The sequence below is a fragment of the Halichoerus grypus genome, chromosome 2 (assembly GCF_964656455.1).
Source record: "Halichoerus grypus chromosome 2, mHalGry1.hap1.1, whole genome shotgun sequence".
Classification (NCBI taxonomy): Eukaryota; Metazoa; Chordata; class Mammalia; order Carnivora; family Phocidae; genus Halichoerus; species Halichoerus grypus.
In genome coordinates, this window is record NC_135713.1 from 79,030,522 (window position 1) to 79,044,102 (window position 13,581).

General features: G+C 35.1%; 1 long non-coding RNA gene across 3 annotated transcripts in view; it reads right to left on the reverse strand.

The window, feature by feature from the left end:
- LOC118530792 (uncharacterized) overlaps positions 1 to 13,581 on the reverse strand; it is a 230,827-nt gene that overhangs the window by 149,684 nt on the left and 67,562 nt on the right. For 2 of the 3 annotated variants that reach the window (XR_013445689.1, XR_013445690.1), the window contains exons 3-4: positions 4,841 to 4,997; positions 3,709 to 3,831 (exon numbers count right to left, since the gene is read on the reverse strand). This is a non-coding gene — a long non-coding RNA (uncharacterized LOC118530792). The remainder of the gene's footprint in view (positions 1 to 3,708; positions 3,832 to 4,840; positions 4,998 to 13,581) is intronic. The other variant, XR_013445688.1, reaches the window with a different exon arrangement.

The following is a 13,581-nucleotide window of genomic DNA, read 5'->3' on the forward strand; positions in this document are numbered from 1 at the left end:
TTCCATTTTAATAGAGGCCTGAAACCTAGAAGTTCATTTGAGAGTCAAATCACAGAATATGGTTCTCTTTCTACTCTTCTTTTTTCTTTGAAAGTTCTTGATGAAGTCTAAAGCATAATTTCTGAACTACTAAAATGCAATGCTTTTAAATACTATTTCATCTGAATTGTTACAGGACAATTGTCCTTCTTTAGAAGATACTTTTCTGGATTTTGAAAACCCAAAACTAAAGAAGGAGACAGAATTTGCAATAATAAGCCCTGAATAAAATCAAAAGCTTTCTAACCTAAAGCGAGATCTCATACTACCAATAAAGTGCATACTTTTTCTCTGGCAAAAACTAAACTAATTTTAAATACAAATAATAAGGCTTGATGCTTCTTGGGGTATATTGGTATCCATGCAGGATGTTTTGAAGAAATCACTATGTTTTAAACATCAATGCATGTAGTTGGTCAACCTGCCTGACATTCCCAGAAAAAAACCAAACCATAAGTTATATACTTTTTAAAGGACTGATTTTAATTTTTTTAAGAAGTATGTCTTGTCACTATTTTGGTAAGATTCTTTGTTAAAATGAAAAGAGGATTCTTGCCACACTGCAGGCCAGAAGCAGTGCCATCCACTGTAGATACTGCCACCCATGTGAGTAATAAAGAAGTCCTAACACACATAGGGCATACCTTTCTTCTGTGAAATGGAAATTTGATGCAATCATTTTAATTTTTGGATAATTTATGGTGGTATGGAGATGGGAGTATAGAGTCTTCTTTGGTTAAAGACTATGCCATAGTTGTTTCCACCTCTACCCCACAATTCAGATATATAGTATGGAGGTTCCTCTAAAAGTTAAAAATAGAACTACCCTACAATCAAGCAATGACACTACAGGGTATTTATCCAAAGAATACAAAGTTACTAATTCAAAGGGATACATGCACCCCTTGTTTATAGCAGCAGTATTTATAGTAGCCAAATTATGAAAGTAGCCTAAGTGTCCATTGATTAGTCAATGGATAAAGATGTGGTATATAAAGATGTGGTATATATATATATACAATGAACATTATTCAGTCATAAAAAAGAATGAAATCTTGACATTTGCAATGACATGGATGGAGCTAGAGAGTATAATGCTAAGTGACATAAGTCAGAGAAAGCAAATACCATATGATTTTACTCATATGTGAAATTTAAGAAACAAAACAAATGAGCAAAGGGAGAGAGAGAGGGTGAGAAAGAAATCAAGAAACAGACTCTTAATTATAGGGAACAAACCAATGGTTTACCAGAGGGGAGGTGGATGGGGGGGGACAGGAGAAAGAGGGGGTGTTGTGATGAGCATCAGATGATGTATGGAATTGTTGTATCATTATATTGTATACCCGAAACTAATACAACACTGTGTAAAAAAGAAAGAAGTTCTAAAAAATAAAAATAAAAAAATAAAACTGAGTTAATAATACTAATGACAGTTTAGCCTAATAGGTTGGTACTAACTCTTTTATTCAAGATCCTCTCACCCATTCCCTATGGTGAGCATTCACTCTAATAAGTACTATACCTGTCACTGGACATGTATATATCCTTATAAGGAACAAGCACTGGCCTACAAGGCCATGCATGATCTGGTGCCCATTAGATCCTCTCTTCCCACTTCCGTCCATCTCATTCTACTTTAGCCATTATGGTCTCCTGGCTATTTCTTGAACTTACTAAGCACACCTCAGGGCCTTGCTGTTTCTTCTGCCTGAAACACTTACTGCTCAGCTATCCAATGGTTCACTCACTTTCTTCATGTCTGTTTTCAAATGTCACTTTATTTTTTAAAAACCTTCCCTAATCATCCTTTTTAAAACAGCAATCCCCTTGTCACTTTCTGCACTATACCGTGGTTTTTCTCAGTTGCAGTTGTCACTTTCTGCACTATACCATGGTTTTTCTCAGTTGCAGTATTTGCCACCTGTGATTCTTTTCATATCTACCTTTGTTTTTTGTCTATCTCCCCTCACTAGAATGAGAGGCAATATGGCATCCTGGTTAAAAGACAGACTCCAGAGTTTGAGTTATTAGGCTTGCATTTTCACTCTACCACTCACTCTGTGATCTTCAGCAGGTAGCTTTGTGCCTCAGTTTCCTCAGCTCTAAAATGGGGATGATGACAGTATCTACCTCAAACTGTCACAATTTTATCCAGCAAATAATCTATACTATTTAAGTATTATCTGCTGTTGTCATTATTACATTTATTTTTATTACTAGGATTAAACTCCATGAAGGCAGAGACTGAGTTCTCTTTGTATTCTCAGTGCCCAGACACTGACTAGCAAAAGTCACTGAATATTAATTACACGAATGCTATTTTGAGATCTTTTTCCTTTTTTTTTTTTAAGACTTATTTATTTATTTGAGAGGGAGAGAGAGAGTGCGTGCTTGGTGGGAGGAGGTGCAGAGGGAGAGAGAATCTTGAGATTTGGTACTAAGTGCAGAGCCCGACATGGGGCTCAATCCCACGACCCTAGATCACGACCTGAGCCAAGAACAAGAGCCAGACATTCAACCAACTGTGCCACCCAGGTGCCCCAAATGAGTCTTATTTTGTATGTGCATGATTTTTTAAGGAAAAAATTTTAAGTATAGCATATATATAGAAAAATGCCCATCCTAACTGTACAGCTCAGTGAATTTTCACAAATAAATCCATGAGACCACCACACACGTAAAGAAATAAAATATTATCAGCCCACCAGGAGTTCTCTCCCAATAGCTATGACCCTCTCCGAACAGGTATTTACTATCTTGACTCCTATTGTTATAGATTAATTTTACCTATTTTTGAAATATATATAAGTGGAATCATACTGACTCACTTCACTAGTTGCAGTATGTAATGGTAGTTCATCCACTCTCATCACAGTATAGTACTCCAATGAATACTGTATTCCATTACAGTATTCCAGTGTGGAATTACACCACCATGGATTTATCCATTCTCTGGTTCATGGACACTTGGATGGCTGGTTTCCAGTTTGTGACTGCTATGAATGGTGCTGCTCTGAATATTTCCAGACATATCTGGTGCACATAGACACGCACATGTATACACCTAGAAGACCAATTTACTGGAAAGTAGGGCATGCTTTTGTTTACCATTAGAAGATCCTGCCTGACAGTTTTCCCAAGTGGCTCTACCAGTTTATGCCCCTGACATTAATATGTGAAAGTTTCAGTGTTCATGTATTTTGAAGCACTATATTTTGAACGATAGATTTTGTTCTCTCTCCCACTGTTTTCACTGAATACTATGCTTTTATGATCTACATATATTGTTGTACACATATTCCCTCGAACCACTGCATAGTATTTAATAACATGCTTTCATCAGTTGAATTCTTTTTTTTCCAATTTTTTGGAATGGTGCTTGTCAGTGTAATAGGGTCTTTGTCTTCTCAACACCCATTCCCCTCTTTTTCCATCCTGACAATTACCTGTGTTCATCCAATTGGCCAAGTGCTCTAGCCCCACCCCCCAGAAGTGATATTTATGTCATCCACACCTATCATGGTACTTTCACTTCCATTATGACCCTATTATGGCCAATAAAACTTGAAGAGAAGTCTGAGTAGGATGGAACAGTGGGGATGTGGCTTCTGAAAAGGTTTCTTAGCTTTTCTACAGAAACACAAGAAAGAGGTCATCTTTTCTTACCTCTGGACATTGGTCTGAGATCATGATAGCTAGAACTGCTGCGGCCATCTTTTGACCAGGGAGGGAGCTGGATGAAAGATAAAAAGCGATAGCATGAAGCCACCAGCCACCCTACCTCTGGACCTGTTAAATAAGAAAATTATTTTAGTTGGATTTTCTCTCTTGCAACCAAAAGGATCTCAGTATAATAATTAAAACATTAGCATTGGCTTATTCTTTAAAATCTACTATATTTAAATGGATTCATATAACACTATTTCTCAGTTCCTTTACTTTATTTTAAATAATATGAATTTGATGCCCTTTATTGACTTTGAGGTTAATTTTATGACACTGATCCTCTAACAAATAGGTATCTCTTTTAACTTACTGCTCAGCATTGGGCAATTTGTTGGTTTGTAATTTTAGAAGAACATAGTTGACTTTGAACAAATATGATCTGCTAACTAAAGGATGTCATAATATATTTTGAGTTAGTGTTTTAATCTTGGACCTTAGAAAAAGTATACATACAAGTAAATATACAAGTAATCATGTCTTCTATAATAAACATATTTCATAAATTTTTAGAGCAATTTTGTTTTCTTAATTTTAATTTTTGGATAGGAATACATACATTGATACAAAATACATTGTCATTTACATGGATTCTTGATTTATTTGACCAGTCTTTTATGGGCTAATTGAATTACCACACAGCATAAAATAATATAATCACACTTGATGGAACACCTATCTTGTGTTAGGCATTGAATCTGGGCTTTTGCAAGCATTATTTAATTTTATTCCTACAAGCTACTTTTAGTCTAATTTTTAGGAGGATAAAATGAAGCTCAGAGAGGTTAAGTAACTTGCAGGTTACACAGCAAGTGAGGAGCAGGGCTGGAATTTGAACCCAGACCTAACAGATTATAAAACACATTCTTAGCCACTTTGCCACATGACCACTCTCATTTTTACTATGATAACTACATGTACATTTAAGGCCAGATAAGAGGTTTCATACAAAGGTTTAGCCCTTTAATGTAAGCAAAAATAACAATATATAAGTAACATTTAACATTTTTGGGCACTTTCTGTGTGCTATGCAATCGTTCTAAATGTTTTAAGAAAATTAAATAATTTGGGGCACCTGGGTGGCTCAGTCGGTTAAGTGGCTGCCTTCGGCTCAGGTCATGATCCCAGGGTCCTGGGATCGAGCCCCGCATCGGGCTCCCAGCTCTGCGGGAAGCCTGCTTCTCCCTCTCCCACTCGCCCTGCTTGTGTTCCCTCTCTCGCTGTCTCTCTCTCTGTCAAATAAATAAATAAAATCTTTAAAAAAAAAAAGAAAATTAAATAATTTACTCTTGGTTAAAAATATTAACCACATTTCTCTTCAGATAAATCATAAATTATTTAGGAATAAACAAAGCAGCCTCAAAAAAAGCAGCAGTCTTAAAAATCAAGTAGTATTTTGATTATATTTAACATAGAAATAAATTGGAGGAGAATTCATTATTTCATTTTATCATTTGGGAACTGCATCCATTGTAATGAACCAAAAAAAAAAAAAAAAAATCCCAAACCAAACTGACTTAAGCCAAAAAGAGACTAATGCCTTGAGTAACTGAGATCTCTAGAAGCAGAGCTCCTCAGAGCAGGGATGGATTCTAGGCTCCATAATGTCCTATAGCTTGTTTTTTCCCATCTTTGAGTCTATCCCCTACCAGCTACCCCTATTCTGTTGCTCTCTTGCTCAGACTCTAGATGGTATCTGGTACCTTCAAGTTCTCCCCTCCTGACAGCAAGATAAGAGTCAGCAGCTCCCACCTCACATATACTGGCTCCTGCCAGGGTCTCTTGAACCCTTACTCTGGGGGAAACAGCCCCCATGTAAGAACTCTAACCCTAAGACTGTAATGCTGTGAGGAATTTCAAACTAGCCATGTGAAAAGAGAAAGATAAATACCAGCTTCTAACTCTTTCAGCCATTCTAACTGAGACACCAAATATGTGAGTCAAGGAGCCATCTTAGATGTCCAGCCCAGCCAAGCCTTCAGATTATTCTAGCCTCAGCCACCATCTCACTGCAACCATATGAGAGGCCCCAAGCAAGAACCCCAAGCTCAATTGAGCCCAGTCAACCTACAGAACCATGAGTGATTGCAATGATTTGCTCTTTTAAGCCACTAAATCTTGGGGTATAAAAATCTGGTATGGTATTAACTCTCAAACTAGAATAAATTTTATTAAACCACATATTGTGATGGCTTTCTTGTTTTATCACCCAGAAGAAATAATTTATTCAAATCAAATTATTTACATGACAAAATGTTAATGAATCTTTTTCTTCTCAAATAAAGTCATTTAACCTCTGGGGATCTCAAGGTAACACTGTGATCAGAAACATTGCTCCATACAGATAGTTAGGCTTTCTAAAGACATTAATGTCAGTTCAAAGCCAGTAATATTTGTCATGAGTAACTCTTCTGTCTGCCTAACAATCAGTCATAACAAAATAAGCTTCTGAATAGGACTTTCAGGCAGCAGAATCTTTAAGAATCCAGGAACCTGAAATGTCTTCCACTGTCATGATGGGAAATAGATTTCTACATTTGAGCCAATCTAAACTTTTATTGCCTTTTTACAAGAGCTTGGGGAACGTAAGACTCCATTCTACCAGAAGGCAAACATGTTGCTTTTCTACATAAACTGCACATTTCCAAGAGTTTATAGGGGTGGGGAGGGTGAGGTGGGGAAAAAAGCCAAAACACACCTCCAGAAGAGATAAGATTATTAGCATCAAGATTAGATTAACAGATTCAAGGAGTCACATCTATTATTTTTTCTACAAAGGAAGATAGATTGCACTTCTATTTTACTCCTGGTTCCCCCTTGTTTCCTTATTCATATTTCTTGTCTCTCACTGAAACAGTTTGCTCCCAGAAATTTTATTTGCAAATAGATTTAAGTTTCATTAATATATATTCATTTTATCTAGAATTTGAAATAATTTACTTGGCTTGACTTTAAGTTTATCTTGAGATATTTGCCTAGTAAATTAACAGAATAAAAAAGGCTAAGAGAATTTATTTCAAAATAGTTAAGATCAAAATACTTTTATGGTCTTAAACATTAACTGTGGGTATATGAACATGTAATTGCTAGTCTGCAAGCAAGTCTTACCTATTTACTGGAGATTCAATTTGGAAACATTTATTAATTAAAGTTGTCAAAACAAAACAAAGATATTTCTTTTTAAATATTCACCAAGAGGGGCCACTAGAGTCTAGAGATAGAAGGTTCCTTGAGGTTAGAGATAGGGCTCTGGCCCCTGAACATGAAGACTGGACTTTAGGAGGCATTCAATAAATGTTTGCTGAATGAATGAGTCAATGATTTAGACTTCAGTGATTTAAGTTTAGGGATTTGTTTAATATGGAGGTTCCAAATGGCAATTCATGGGCCAGATTTAGTCCACAGTCTTATCTGGTATAGCCTGTATATATTATATTTTGTTTTCTTTTGTTAAAAAGGGTAGTAAATTCATTTGGTTCAAAAAAAATTTTTAAATAGTATATAGGGGCACCCGGGTGGCTCAGTTGGTTAAGCGTGTATCTTACACAAAGTGGACACAACCTACATACTAGTTACACTGAATGAATTGCAAATACAGCATCCACAGATGGTTAGCTGTCCCACTCCACACCTTACACACACACACACACACACACACACACACACACACACACACACACACACACAGACCTGAAAATGCTAAATCAGTGACAATGTCAGATTTCCTATGTGAGAAAATCTCACAATTTCTTTCCCTTTCCTCTAGGTGCTCAACCCCTCCCACCCCAACTCCCTTACACTTTCCAGAGGTGAATTCACCAGATAAAGCATTTCCTAGACTTGCGTAATCTCAAGAATTTTAAGAGTTCTTGTTAAAACTTCAGATTCCCAGCCCCATTCCTTGGACATTCACATCTAGGTCTGAATCTCTCCTTTAGGATCAGGAAAGTTTAGGTAGACTGTTATAAGATGTTGCTAAATACATTCTCATGCCTGTGTTGAAACAGTTCTTTTTGGGATCAGTCATTATAATTAAATCCTCAGTACCTTATTAGATGTCCTTTCTAATAGCTATTTTTAAAAAATCCTCTTTTAGAGAAGTGCTTCCCCGAGTTTTTCACAATGATAAACATATAAAATATTAATACACATTCAGCACACTGGAGGAGGCCACTGTCAACAAGAGGCAACAAACCCAGGGACTTTGGAAGGATGGCAAGGTAAAAAGTGATAGTTCATAACACAGTGCTTGAGAAATTCTGCTTTAGAGTATCTTGAAGAGAAGGAGAAAGGAAACTAGCATTTGTTTAGCTCTTATACGCCTAATGCTATACTAAGAACTAAGGCTTTTATCTTGGACATAATCTACTAAGCATAGACAGCTGTGTATTAATTCCTCCATTTCAAAGAAAAACAAACTGAGACAGATTTATATCAAACTTCTTCCAAAGGTAGAATCAAGAGCTAGAATTTGAACTGACATTTCTGGCTGCCACATCCAACATTTTTTCTTTTTTTTTTTTTTACCGTTGCCTTAAAAGGTAGCCAATACATTATCTCAAAAATTTAGTAATATTCAAGCAGGACTCAAATGACAAAACTTTTCCAGGATGCATTTTGGCTTCAACTAAACACAACCCTGAGTGCTGAGTGCTCTGAACACAACCCTGTTTGTAGTAGCCAGTCTCCAAGCTGGTCCCTGGTGACACTGCCTCTTGGTATTCATGCTCTGATAGTCTTCCTTCCACATTGTATCAGGATTGGTCTGTATGACCAACAAAATACAGTGGACATAATGATGTGTGACTTTCAAAACTAAGCCACTCACTCTGGGAGAATCTGGCTACCATGTGATGAGGATACTTGAACAGCCCTATGGAGAGACCTATGTAGTGATAATTGCCAACTGTCATGGGAATGGCCATTTCAGGAGGAGTTCCTTTAGCACCAGTCAAGCCTTCAGATGACTACAGTTCTAGCTGATTTCTTGATTACAATTTCATGAGACACCCTGAGTCAGAGCCCCCCCAGCTAATCTGCTCCCAAATTCCTGACTCACAGAAACTGTGAGATAATACATGTTTGTTGTTTTAACCAACTAACTGTTGTAGTAATCTATTACGCATCAGTATATAACCAGCACAGGTTTCTATTATATGGACAGGAATAACAAAACATAGTAGATAATTGCCTCTGTTGTGATCTACATTGGTATACACCATAGTCACTTGAGGGAAGAAAAAAAAAGCAAGATTTACGTTTCAATTTAAAAAATTAAATAAATAAAATCACTTTAAGATATATATAGATATATAGACACATTAAGATTTTTGTTACACCTTCCAAACATTTTTAATTTTTTTACTTTGTTTTATCAAGGACTGGTAGTGAAAGTAGAACAAAACTATCAAGGCAAGGTCACTTCAACTAAAGAGTAAGGGAAAGTATCTACATGAACTTGATGCTTGAACCAGTATGACTGAAAAATCAAATAATTTACCAAGTGGGTAGGAGAAGTTATTTTGTAAATCCAGCTCAGTGCTATGCCAGACTCTGAAAATACATGGAACTGAATTTTCCTCTGTCCAAGGTAGATTTTTTTTTTCTTTTTCCTTTCCTTTCCTTCCCTTCCTTTTCCTTCCCTTCCCTTCCCTTTTCTTTTTCCTTTCTTTTGTTTTTGTTTTCTTTTTGGTCATGCTCTGGGAAAAGAAGCCTATAATTGTAATTAGGTCTGAAGAAAGTTCATTTAACCTCTGATAATTTTTTGATCATTCATATAAAAACATTGCCAAGCAAGTAATTAACAACTAAGCAAAAATATAGCAAATGAGCTATAACAACATGATAAATAAGTTTTCAATGTATTATAGGGATGGCATATATTATCATGGCACACTCATTTTGGCTTTATTTTTGCCAAGTATTTTATAATTATTTTTACCTCCTAACCATCAAAGTAATATGGTATAATAAGTTAATACTCTAACTCAAAATTATTAAATGAGGAAACTCGGACAGGCTAGACTAAGTGCACAAGAGGTTTTTGTAAGCATTAGAAATAAGCTCAGGTAATATCATCTAGACCTTGGACACTTGCATTTAGTGTAGCAAATCCCAGAAGTGGGGTGGAGGATGAAGGGGAGAATAATTGGCAAAGAGTACTACTTAAAAATAACCTCCTTCCTCTTACCCTCATCCCCAGGCATCTGGGATTCTTAAGCTCTTTCCTTCCTGCTCTAAATCTTTCATGGGATAGCAATTAGTATTGCTTATTGTCTATCCATATGGCCTACCTCTAAGCTGTTCACAATCCCATCCTACCAATGATTAACCAAAGAAGGCTGACCAAACATGGGCCTCCAGGCTACTGTCCAACAGGCAGGTGCATTGCCTTCTATCTAGAAAATCTTATACATGTGAGAAAAGCAGTTCATCCAGTTATACCTCTAACATTTGAAGGATCAGGGCAAGAATACAAATGAAGGCCCATACTTAAAAGTTATAAATCAGGCTAACAAAATTGTTAGCTACAATATGTCTTCTCTTCCTATCTTGACAACTTCATAACAACAAAATTTTTTAAATATGTGCAAAGCTATGGGTTTTATACCACTAAAAGTCAGCAAAATAACAAAGACTACTGAACTCAATTATTACTGCACCTGTCTGAGTAATATTTGGATGAGCAATCAAGACGTCCATAATTCATAAAATAATATATATTTATTCTATGAAATATATATTTTTTTGCCTTTGGTTCACCAAGATTACTAATGATCTTGTTAAATCAAGATTTTCACATAATTTGAGTTCTACGGACAGGAAATACCAAACTGGACAACCTTCCTTGGGTCAAATTTATTACATAGTTTTTATTAATTCCATTTGGAAAAACTTAGCTCTGCTGAGATAGTTACAAATGGAATTGTCAATAACATTTTTAAAACGATACTCAGTTCAGAAGTGAATATTTATTTCACATATGCTCAAACATTATAGTGAATTTGCACATGATACATTGTTATTGCAAGTATTTGAATTTCACCATACAGGTTGCTATCACATCATGATTTTTCAGGATCTCTTAAAACAATATCTAGATTCATACAGTTTTTCCTAATTCTTCTGCTTTTACATTAATTTTAATTCTGGAATATTAAAAAAATCAAAAGCAGCAGCATGTTGCTCAATTTGTTCAAATTGTTTTTTGGTCTCTAAGAGCCTAAAAATAGCCTTTATAGAAATTAGTTCGGGAATTTTTTGTGTATGTGAATCTTCTCCTTTGTAGTTATTTGACCATTTTTATTTCTTCATTTTAATTTTATTTTTTTCCAAATTGTCACTTTTGTTGCATATTGCACTTGCAGTTTCTATTTATTAAAAACTACTTTCTTTAAATTTTAAGTGTTTTTTTAAACTTTTTAAAAGTAGCCAAACTTAGATCTGCTTTTTTCTAAGCTTTTGCTAATATTAATAGCTAGTAAACATTGCTAATCCACATGTATTACAGTCAAATTCGATGTTTATCTCAAGATGTTCCACCTTTGGACAGATCCTGAAAATACTCTATCCAATTTAAGCTGTTCCAAAATATGTCAACAACATCAGCAACACTGAGGCAATCTCTCTCAGGAATAAGTTCAAACTATGTACCATAAATTGCATAAAGAATTGTTCTGAATTTTTCACCAAAATCACCTTTGTTGTTATCAACCACGTTAGCACCACTATCACAGTTTTGCCCTCAACAACCTTTTATTTTTTTAATGTAATGTTTTTATTAGTCTCTGATAAGATTCCTTTTTTTTTGGGGGGGGGGGTAGAGCTGACACACAATGTTACATTACTTTCAGGTGTGCAACATAGCAATTCAGCTTCTCTATTCATTATGCTATGCTCCCCACAAGTGTAGCTACCATCTGTCACCATACAACACTATTACAGTATCATTGACTGAATTCCCTATGCTGTGCCCTTTATTCCCACAATTTATTCATCCCATAAATGGAAGCCTGTATCTCCCACTCCTCTTCATCCATTTTGCTCATTCCCCGACCGCTCTCCCCTCAGTTTGTTCTCTTTATTTACAGGTCTGTTTCTGCTTTTTTTTTTTTTAATTCATTTGTTTTCTAATACACCATACCAGAGAGTCATCATTTGTTTCATTATTTTTTATCCATCTTAAATTTTTGGTCATTCTTTCTTCAAATTTCAAGATCATTTCTACCAATCCTAGATATCTGCCATTAAGTTCTATAAATATTGTGCTGTTATGCCATGAAAGGTATCATTAAGCTTAGATGAATATTGAATATACAACATTATTCTGTAAAGAACATTATGCCCATGTACTAGCTTGACATATATTTTTATTTCTGGAATATTATTGGTTGTTTGCTGTTATTTGGCACTTTTTTTTTCAGTTCTAGTAATTACATCTGAGCCTGTGTGCAAATGACATTTCATGGCATTTTAATTGAAAATTTAAGTGTTTCTTATCACAAATACATTCACTGGCTGAAGCCAATCGTGAAGATTGGTTGTGAAACATATTAACAAATGACAACAAAGTAGTTTCTAAGTAGAGAATATAAAAGCCAGTTTCTACAATCTCCTCTTTGAAAGAATTTTGGAATAAAATTAAATATTAAAAATTCTGCCATGTTCATGCAATGGAAAATTCTAATCATTAATTTGAACCTGAATGTGTTTTACTAGGAATATTGTCAGAAGGACATGGCATTGCCATTTTTTTTTAAGGTTTTATTTATTTATTTAATTGACAGAGAGAGAGAGAGACAGCTAGAGAGGGAACACAAGCAGGGCAAGTGGGCGAGGGAGAAGCAGGCTTCCTGCCAAGCAGGGGCCCGATGCGGGGCTCAATCCACAGACCCTGGAACCATGACCTGAGCCAAAGGCAGTCGCTTAACCAACTGAGCCACCCAGGCACCCCTGGCATTGCCATTTCTAAGATCATCATCCAGTCAGACGCTCTGGAGTAGTCTTCCTCTATTTGCTAATATCAAGACCATCCATTTCTCCATCTTCCAATTGGCAGGCCAGAATTGCTTTCGTTTTTTCTGGATTATGAAACTGATATAAAATTGATCCTCTTTTTCATTCTCATTGTTTTAATTAATAATTAAATCTTCATTTAATAAAGAATGTAAAGTTGAGAGAGGTTTTTATCTGACCCATTTAAGTTGTGGATTAATGAGAATAATGTTCTTCTTAATTTGCATTGTTTTGATCAGTGGTTACATTTCCATTAAAAAAGAATTTGTAATCTCTTGTTTGCAAACTCTTTTAGGGCCGTGCTCAGTAGAAGTCTGTTCACTTTCATTATTCCCATATTTTTATTTTTAACTTAAGTAGACCTTCACTCTGAAAATTCTGTATTTCTTTTTCCTTTATAGCTTTTTTTCTTTTCTAATCTGTACTTTTGAATTCCCCATTTCTATCAAAATTCTTTATTTTTTCACTGGCCCTCATTCTCAAGGATCTAAAAGATTAAAAAGTAAAATGTAGTTGTATAAAGGGTATAAAAATTTAAATATATTTTAATCAGAAATGTAAATTTAAAATGCAGAAAAATGAAAACTCTTCATGTGTTAATAGCTCTTTCTCTTCTAAAATATACAAAATTATTAAAATTAAAAGATAAAATATAAACTAGAATGAATATCAAATTATAAAGCAAAACTAAATGCTGAATTTTCATTTTAATTTTTGGAAAATTTAAATACTCTCATTAAGCATTTAATAAAACTACTTGCATTTCTAGCATTCAATGTCCATCTAGTTGCTAATGTTTAA